Below are 10,490 nucleotides of genomic sequence, written 5' to 3' on the forward strand. Positions count from 1 at the left end.
TTAAAAAACGTTTAAAAGAAAACCTGAAAATATGATCATCTTTATTGATGAGGTTTGTTTTTTATTTATGACAAAACACTCACTGTGATGCGTTTAAATGCTGGTCTCTTGTGCTGACTCACAGGTTTGTGTCTCTTGCAGCTGTTTTGTCTGGCACGTTTGTTGTGACCCAGAGTCCAGATGTTTCTGTCATGGAGGGAGAGACAGTAAACATCACCTGCTGCTGGGCAGGAACGTTTGAAAGAAGTGGAGTAACCTGGCTGAAAAATCAAACAGCCATTAAGAGCGAGGTCAACTTTCAATCTCACGGGTCTCTGAAAAAGGAGGCAAAGACCTGCTCATCTTTGAACATTTCAAACATCAGAACAGAGGATTCAGGAACGTACATCTGTAAAGTGACTGTGGAGATTCCATCTTTAACTGAGGCTAAAGGAAATGGGACCATCATCACAGTCGGAGAGAAGACGATGAACAACAACAACCACACAGACTCCAGTAAGTGAACAGGTTCAGTTTGGTGACCAGCGCGCCTCCAAAATATGTGAATGTCGTCTTTTACAGATTAAACGCTGTCACATAAAAGTTTAGTCACGTGTCTGTGCTGTTACCGTACATGTGGCAGCCTTTGGTCGTCTGAAGGGACGATTAATAAACATTGAATCATCCAAACCAGAGCGATGAAACGACCTGAATGTCTGTCAGCTGAAAACCTTCAAACTTACAGACGTCTGTAAGTTTGAAGGTTTAGAAACATGTGAGCCTGGAGGGACGGACGGAAGTGAGGTAAGTGACGGAAGTGATGTTGTAGGTGACGTCAGACGCCGGAGATTTTGGCGGAGAAAAAGCAAATGGTAGCATAGACTTTAACAAAGGTTTTCCAAGCTTCAGTATTACCAAATATACTAATCAATTGTCATATAACTAACAACATCTGTTTTATCATCTCTAACACCCTGGAGGACAACGGGGAGAGTTTAGACGCTCTCCAAGATTACATCGACCGCTGTTTTCAAGATTTAGTAATGCATAAGGCCCAGAGTGCATCTTCCCCGGCCAAAATCGAGACGCCGTCATCGAAGAGAAGTCGCCAGGCAGACTCCCCCGGTACAACATCGCCTGCCGGCAAAGACATCGCAGAAATCCTGGAGTCAATCGACAAGCGATTGTCCAGTTTCGATGCGAGGCTGTCCCTGGTGGAGATTTTTCACCGGGAATTTAAATCTCTGAGAGAATCCCTGGAATTCAGCCAGCGGCAGGTGGAAACGCTTGCCGCTGAAAATGCCACGCTACGGGAGTCGGTTAAATCTCTCACCGATAACGTGACCCAGCTAAACATTGAAAATAAAAAAATAAAAGAGTCCGTTATCGATCTACAAGCCCGTAGCATGAGAGATAATCTTGTGTTTTCTGGTATTCCAGAAACTGCCGGAGAGGACGCAGAGGCAACGGTGAAAAACTTCATTAAAATCCACCTGAAGCTGCCGGAGGACACCGTAAAGAACATCGACTTCGATAGAGTACATCGCTTGGGGGGCGCGCGGTCGCGGACCGGGAGACCACGGCCTATTGTGGCCAAATTCAGTCAATTCAAACAGAAGGAACAGGTGAAGAGTCGCGGCAGAGAGCTGAAAGGAACGGACTTCAGCGTGAACGACCAGTTCCCCAAAGAGATCCTGGAACGACGCAAGGTCCTGTTCCCAGTTCGACGTAGCTTTATCCAGAAAGGCTCCCGTGCTGTCATCGCCGTGGACCGGCTCTACGTGGACGGACAGCTGTACCGCGACCCCGGCACCACACCGTGGTTATACTGACTGCACTCCAGATAAGAACCCGCTACACTCTTTTCTTATTCATTCACACTTTCTCCTTTAACATGAGTTTAACCTAGTAATATCAGTAGGATGTCATAGCAGATATAACACCGTCACCCTCCGTCATTGCTTTAATTGGAATGTTTCCGTTTCATTTCCTTTTTTTTGTTGTTGCTCACAGTTCATGTGGTTTATTTCTTTCTCTTGTCTTTCACTGCTGTGGTCACCTACTTCCCCACTCACCTACAAACAACACCCTCTATTTCTCCATATTTTCACACCACGATCACGCAAACACATCAGCTCAACGGCAGCACATCCACAACAGCCTCACAGCACGCACAGACTTGCAGGACACATAAGCAAGCCACGCTTGTTCATATTAGTGAATATTCACACACATAGTCAGACTTATGGAGTCTCTCACCACACTTCTTTTTCTCTTTCTATTTACAAACAAGGGATGTTTCCATATTCTCTCCACCTGTCTAAACGAAACACCCAGCGTACATCATTAAACATACACGCACAATTAAGGGCATGCTGAGGTTTGTCACATGGAATGTAAATGGAGCTGGCACCAGAGGAAAGAGGTTAAAAATATTTAACCAGCTTAAAAAACTACAGGCAGATGTTGTTTTATTACAAGAAACTCACAAACCTGTCACAGGTTTAAATGAACTTAAAACACCTGAGTTTCCTAACGTGTTTGCAGCCGGTTATAATTCTAGACAACGGGGAGTAGCAATTTTAATACATAAAAATGTTAATTTTACAGTACTCGATACAGTTATAGATCCAGAGGGTAGATTTCTAATTATTAAACTATCAATATTGAACAAAAAACTATGTATTGTTAGTATATATGGTCCAAATGTTGATGAACCCTCATTCTTCCACGGTTTTTTTAGTGCACTCTCTGAACACCTTGATTGCACACTCATTCTTGGCGGTGACCTCAACCTTGGACTAAATGAAGAAATGGATAGGCTCAACACAACAGGAACTCAGCGTAATTGGCAGTCCACAAATATAATCAAACAGTATATGAACGACTTTGGTCTTTGCGATGCATGGCGCTCTCTTCACCCCACCAGTAAGGAATATACTTTTTTCTCGCATGTTCATCACTCTTACTCTCGTCTGGATTATTTTTTGGTCAGCAGCTCACTGCTGTGTGACATTTCAGACACTGAGATTCATCCTATAGCTGTCAGCGATCATGCTCCTGTATCTTTAACACTAATGCACAAGAATAATACTACGCCAAGTAAAAACTGGAGATTTAATACATCACTACTTAAAGATGAAGACTTTATTAAATATTTTAAAAAGGAATGGACTTCATATTTAGACTTTAATGACACTCCCGGAATATCTGCTTCTGTTCTATGGGAAGCAGGGAAAGCTGTGATGAGAGGTAAAATAATTTCTTTCTCATCACACAAAAAGAAAGAAGAAAACAAAAATATTCAGGAATTAGAAAAAAACATCAAATCACTAGAAGAAGCCTACGCGTCCCACCAAGATCAGGAAACATTGAACAAAATATGCAAAACAAAACTAGAATTAAATGAAACTATTAATAAAAAAACACAATTCCTCATACAAAGACTTCGCTTGCAGAATTTTGAACACAGTAACAAATCAGGTCGATTTCTAGCTAACCAGCTAAAAATAAATAAAGAAAAAACAACTATATGTGCTGCTAAAGATTTATCGGGGAACACAATATATGATCCTGGAAGAATAAACAACATTTTTAGGGATTTCTATGAAACTTTATACTCACCACAAATAAACCCATCTAAAAATGAAATTGATCTGTTTCTTGACAACGTAACTCTTCCAAAATTACTAGACAGTCAAGCAATGGAATTGGATTCGCCACTGACGCCAAGTGAACTCCAGGAAGCCCTGATAAGTATGCCCAATAATAAGGCTCCAGGTCCAGACGGCTTCCCTGCAGAATTCTACAAAGAATTCTGGACAATTTTGGCACCAGTATTCCACAGCATGTTGCAGGAAATCGAGGAAAAGGGCAGACTACCACCAAATATGAATTCTGCCAACATTAGTCTCCTGCTAAAACCAGGCAAAGACCCTTTATTTCCCTCAAGCTATCGTCCAATTTCTCTTTTAAATGTAGACCTTAAAATAATCTGCAAAGCTCTCTCAAAGAGATTAGAGAAAATGACCCCCCTCTTAATTCATCCTGACCAAACTGGTTTCATAAAAGGTCGGCACTCCTCAACAAACACTCGTAGATTACTTAATTTAATAGACTACTCATACGATAAAAACATTGAAGCCATAATATTATCTCTAGATGCAGAAAAAGCATTTGACAGAGTTAATTGGAAATTTTTATTCGCAACTTTACACAAATTTGGTTTTGGAAACTCTTTCATAAACTGGATAAGAATATTATACAATTCCCCAACGGCTCGTATCAGAACAAATGACCAGACATCCTCCAGCTTCTGTCTCCTGAGGGGCACCAGACAGGGATGCCCACTCTCCCCTTCACTTTTTGCAATTTTTATCGAACCTCTAGCAGCAGCATTTAGACAGGCTACAACAATTAAGGGCATAAAATGTAAGAACATAGAACATAAAATCAGTCTCTATGCGGATGATGTGTTGCTTTTTCTGCAAAACACACAAACCAACCTCTCTGAGGTAATTACTTTAATAAACTGGTTTTCAAGAGTTTCAGATTATTCAATTAACTGGCCAAAATCTACAGTTCTCCCCATTAACTGCTCCTTCCATAATTCTTCCTCTGCCCCACTGCAATCCGGAAATATTAAATATTTAGGTATTAATGTCTCTCCTAAGCTTTCAGACTTAACTAAATTAAACCACATCCCACTTCTAAAGAAAGTAGAAGGCGATCTGACTAGATGGAAATCTTTACCCATATCACTCATGGGAAGGGTCGCCACTATAAAAATGATGATCTTGCCAAAAATAAATTACTTATTTTTGATGATCCCTAACAAACCATCACAAGATTGGTTCAGATCTCTGGATTCATATATTTCCAAATTCCTTTGGAAAGATAAACCCCCGCGTATTAGCTTAAAAACGCTACAAAGAACCAAGGATAGAGGAGGATTAGATCTGCCTAATTTTCACCAATACTTCTTAGCCAACAGGCTTCAGTTCATCTCAGAATGGTTAAAACATACCTTCTTAGTTGAGCCCTGGCTAGATGTTGAACAGGCACTATGCAAGGATCTAGAGATTTCAGACCTACCATTTATTAGCTCAAACATCAAAAGACATGAATGCTTTAAAAGTATCAACATCAGCTTTTCTCTAACAGCATGGTGGGAGTTTCTAAAAATAACGGAGTCTTCATTAATCCCATGCAAACGTACACCTATCTGGAATAACCCTGACATATTACAAAACAATAATATGATTAATTTCCCAGAATGGAGTTGTAAAGGAATTAAATACTTAGAACATATATTAGAGGGAACAGAATTTATTCCATTTGACAGACTAGTTGAACAATATGGGATCAACAAGACAAGGTTTTTAGAATATCAACAAATTAAATCCATAGTAAAAAAGAAATTTAACCTCAGTCAAGTTGAATTACAAACACCACTAAGTGCGGCACATTTTCTTACTCTTAAATCCCCCAAATTATTATCTAAAATATACAGAACACTTTCTAAATTAGATGAATCAATATCCCTTCCTATTGCAAAGTGGGAAGCAGATTTATCAGTCAACCTAGACCAAAACTTCTGGTCTCAGATTTGCTTAAAAACTTTTAAATTAATTAAAAATCCCAGTCTGCAATTAATTCAATACAAAATACTTCATAGAGTGCACTATACAGGTCATCGGATGTTCAAGATGGGCTTTACATCTTCCAACAACTGCTCACACTGTCAAGGCAATACACCAGACAATTACATCCACGCTCTTTGGTTCTGTCCACCAGTGCAAAAGTTTTGGTGCGAGATATGTGAAGACTTATCAAAATGTCTGAAATGTAACATTCCAACCTCCCCCTTAGTGTGTTTGTTGGGCAGCTTAGATAATGTCACTTCAGAAAAGAATATAGCCCATATGATCTTCACTGCCCTATGCATAGCCAAGAAAACAGTCCTCATGAACTGGAAAAATAAAAATAATCTTAATTCTAACCAATATAGAAATTATCTATTAGATTACATTAGTCTTGATACAGCCTCTGCCACCACATTAGATCAATTGCTCTGGGCCCCTTTTATCAGCTCCATCACCTAGTGGGGGTGGGGGGTCATAGTTTGGTCCCGCCTTCACTGTTGTGATTGGTGAGGGGGTAGGGACAGGCTTAGGGCGTCGGGGGGTTCCCCGGAGGCATCTTCCTTGGGGGGCTCAACCCGGGGTAGCGGTCACGTCCGGTTGAGGGCTCTGTTGGCTCTCAGGTGACTGTTTCCTCGCGGCTGCGTGCAGCGGGGCTAGGGGAGGGTCTGTGCTGACGGACGCGGGTTACTGACCTGGCAACCTGGCTGCCCCTGGGTGGGTCCGGGATGGGCGTGAGGTTCCGGGGGCGCTCCGTCTCTGGGCTGGGGCCCGGGCCGGGCCTCGGGGGCTTGGGTCCTGGTTGGTGTGTTGCCGGGGTTGTGGGCGGGTGGGTGCATGGGGGCCCGGCCCTGGAGCAGGGTGCCGCCGGTGCATCGAGCCGCCTGGGGGGCTCTTCAGCTGGTGGGGGGGATGGTCACATCTTGCAGGAGCTTTCTTCTCTCAGGAACTCTCTGCAGGAGGGGGAGATACAGGAGAGGTGGAGGAAGATCTCAGCCTGGGCGTTTACCGTCTTATGTAGTCTGGAAGATGTGTGGTTGGTGGGGTGGGTGCAGTTTTCTCTGTGGTGGGGTTGGGTGGACTGTCCAGGGCTCTGTGGAGCCGGGGGGCGCTACTGCACTGGGCCCCGGTCTGATGGGCCTGGGCCCCCCTTCCCTGGCGGGTCGCGGAGGGTGGGAGTGCCTACTGGGGTCAGCGGGGGAGCTGGCCCCAGGGAGGGGTTACCTGCCCCTCCCTTCCTTCCCTCCCCATCTCCAGCTGCCTCCCTCTTCCCGCTCCTCCACAACCACCCACACATGCAGGGCCTTGGAGTGGGGGTATGTCACCAGGGTGCAGAGGAGGCTACCCCCCCCCCCCCCCCCCTGTCCCCTTCTGGCTGCCTCTGCCTCAATTTTATCCCACAACTTAGACATTCACATTATTCACACTCTCATTACACATACATATAGGATCTTGGGGGTGGGCACAATCACGGAGTCCAAATCACCATCAGGGTGTACACCCCACCCCTGACGTCATTGCCCACCTCTCAATTTTAAATACACTTAGTCATTGAGGGTCAGCAGGAGGGACTATGCGCTTACCTGCTGCTCCTTGGCAGGTAGCTCCATGCCCTCCTGGGTTTTAATTGCACCTTAGAACACATATGCATCAACACTACAATGAGCGGGTGGAGGGAGGTTTGGAGTCTTCTCCCACCCCCATTCTCTGCGGCCTGCTGGAGCGGGAGGGCTAGTAGGAGGAGTTGGCCGTCCGACTGCAGTCTGGAGTGTGGGGCCTCCCTGCTGCTGCGGAGTCGGGGTGGTCTGCCTCTCCCCACCGCAGGGAAAAGGGTAACACCACCTGGGTCTGGGTGCAATTCCCCCCTCCAGGGGCAAGGGTACCTAGACCCGGTTTGTAGAGTACGCTTGGGGAGTGTGATTGTGTGTACAGCGTCTCTTTATGTCTGTCTCCACGTTGGTTGAGTGTGGAGTGAGTGCATATGAGAGCATGAGGGTGGGAATGGATGTTTGTGTCTGTGTGTGCCTGTATGTCTGTGTCTATATGTCAGGTTGGGTATCAGACGCCACCTCTCTGGGGACACCTCAGGCCCTCCAAGGTTTGGAGGCCTATCTCCACCCACCACCACTTCCCCTGCCGGTGGCGGACTCCCTCAGGTGTCGGTGTGTTGGTGGTTCTTTGTGTCTGGGGGTGGGCGTCCGGGTACACACCGGCTCACTCCTTGGCGGCCGCTTGTCGGGGCCTGGGGCCTGGGGCTCGCTCGGGCCCCTTTGGAGGTGGGGTGCCCCCGGCCTCTCGGCCTAGGGCTCGGTCACTCAGGCGCAGCTGGGGGCCGGCGGAGCTCACGGGCGCGTCACTGCAACTCCCCCTGACTTCTGCTCCGCGGCTGCTGGGCGAGCCCTCATCTGGGACTCTCCTCAGCTCTTACTGGGACAGTGGCGCGGCTGCCCCTCTGTTGGTCTTCCATGGTCTCTTGTGTTCTGGGGGCCTCTGGATGTCTGGAGTTTTGATCTCCTCCATACCCGCTTCACACCCTGGAGGACGGGGCTGTGGCCCCCCCACACTCCCTAGCAGATCATTACATGGAGAAACCTTTGGAATGCAAGCATGCTGATCCACACAGGTATGCACACATGGGTATTCACAGACGCGGACTAAAGCTTTCTTGGCTGCTGCCTCAAAGCACACTGTGCGCTGTCTATCTTGCGTGCTGCACAATATCGTTTATTATTTAGTAAATACTGATATCTATGACTAGCTAGTTTTTTGTGATGGTGCTTTGTTTTCTCTATTATTATGTTGCTCTTTGTTGTTTGCTGTCTCCTCTGTTTGTTTTTGTTTGTTTGTTTGTTTTCTTTTTTTTCTCCATACAGGTGACCCAGGAGTTTTTTGTTTTTTTTTTTTGTCTCTTCCCCCCCCTTCTCACCGTCTCTTCTCCCCTTTGGTTTTCTTTCTTTCTCTCCCCCTCTCTCTCTCATTCATTCCCCCTGTCCTATTTATTAAAAAAAAAAAAAAAAAAAAAAAAAAAAAAATGACAAAGGATGAACTGAAGCTCTGCCATCACGTAATGTCGCATACTGCTGTTTCTGATGTCATTTAGAAAAAAAAAAAAAAAAAAAAAAAAAAAAAAAGAAACATGTGAGCCTGTGAATCTGCTAGAAAAGCTTTTGTTGTAGTGAAACTACGGTGATGATAAAGAACGAATGAAGAGCTGAACTTTGTTTTGTGTGAATTTCAGCTCCTTCATCATCGCCTGTCATCTTCGTCCTGAGGAGTCTGCCCTTCATTCTCCTTGTTCTGATCTTCTGCTGCTTTAGAAACAAGTGGACCACGTCACAGCGTCACAGGTCACTACAACACATCTGAACCAGACTCTGTTACACTTCATGTGTTTTGTGCTTCTTGTAGTTTGTCGGTGTGAGTTGGTGTTTGTTGGCGCGTCGCTTTGGTCCAGACTGAAGTACCAACGATGGGATTTTATATTCATGCTCCTCAGAGGATAACCCCGTCCCTGAGGTTTGGGGGTTTAGTGACGACTACAACTTTTACTACTGATAGCTACGGATTATGTTCCCAATGAGATCGTCTGAAACGTTTCTTCATAGAGAAATGTTTGACTAAATGTCTTGAAGGTACCATCAAACTTTATCATGTTTAAAGCTAATTACTAAAGACAAGACAGATGTTACCAAGGTAACAGGCTAGCTTAAGGTGGCTAACAGTCATATGTTGTATCACTGCAGGGTCTTTACCTTACAATACAGAAAGCACCGTGTCCATCTTTTATACGCTCTGTGGTGAAAATTTTATTTGGTTTAAAATGATTAACGCTAATGTAAAAAAAACAGAAAAACGCTGCACTGTGTCAGGAGTGATGTGCAGACTCAGGGATGCGCAGAGTGATGCAGACAGCAGCAGGAAAAGACCTTAACAGAAAACGAGTGATTTATTTAGATGGATGCAAAAGTGCAAAAACACAAAATACCGAAGAAAAAACACTGAGACACAAGGACAGCTGCACCAATGCTCTGATGAGGGACAGAGAGAAACACAGCCAGTATACTGAAGGGTGATCAGGGAAGTGGAGACACACGGGAACACAGCTGAACCGATTAAGAGACAAAGGAAGTCAAATTTAAGACACATACCATACCATACCAACTTTATTTCTAAAGCACTTTAACATAAAACCAGAGTTTCACAAAGTGCTGTACATGTTAATAGCATACGTAAAGAAAATTAAAATGAGATACAATAAAATAAATAGATACAATAAATTGAAACATGTTAAAACAAATTGAGTCAACCCCTCTAATCAATGCCAAAGGCTTCAGCGAATAAATATGTTTTAAGAAGACTTTTAAATTCAGAGAGAGAAGAGGCCTGCCTAACATGCAAGGGCAGATCCACACTGCACAAGGAGCACGAGCTCACCAAAGTAAAACAGGAAGCAGCAGGACACAAAGAGCAGGAGTAAACAGTCACGACTGGACTGTGGAAAGGAGGAAACACAGCAGAGGATGGATGAACTAATATGAAGAGTCTATAGAAGGAAGTGACGCACGGGGGCTTTAAAATATGTGTTTGTATTGTTCTGTGTCAGCTGTGGTGAAGTTATTTCAACAGAACATGTTGTCACAGCATCATCAGTTATAATCTTGTAAAATTACAAACGCGTGCATCGCTGTGAACATGCAAAGTGTAACTCGTGTTTCATGTTTCAGCTGCTGGAAGTGAAAGCATGTCTGCCCAGAGAGGAGACCAAGAAGAAGAAGAAGTGAGAGAGGAAAAGTGGAAACACTGTAGAAACTTGTTCAGCGTTTTTGGTTTTAAATTTATGTGATGATCCCAAAAACTCTGCTGATTAAA

The 10,490-nt window shown here is 44.4% G+C and overlaps 1 long non-coding RNA gene across 1 annotated transcript; it reads left to right on the top strand.

Moving 5' to 3' along the window:
- The first annotated feature begins 414 nt into the window (after window positions 1-414).
- Window positions 415-10,490, top strand: LOC143418423 (uncharacterized). Its single transcript, XR_013098440.1, has 3 exons — window positions 415-495; window positions 8,860-8,968; window positions 10,346-10,490. It is a non-coding gene; the product is annotated as an uncharacterized LOC143418423 (long non-coding RNA).

This window comes from Maylandia zebra, linkage group LG4 (genome assembly GCF_041146795.1).
Source record: "Maylandia zebra isolate NMK-2024a linkage group LG4, Mzebra_GT3a, whole genome shotgun sequence".
NCBI lineage: Eukaryota > Metazoa > Chordata > Actinopteri > Cichliformes > Cichlidae > Maylandia > Maylandia zebra.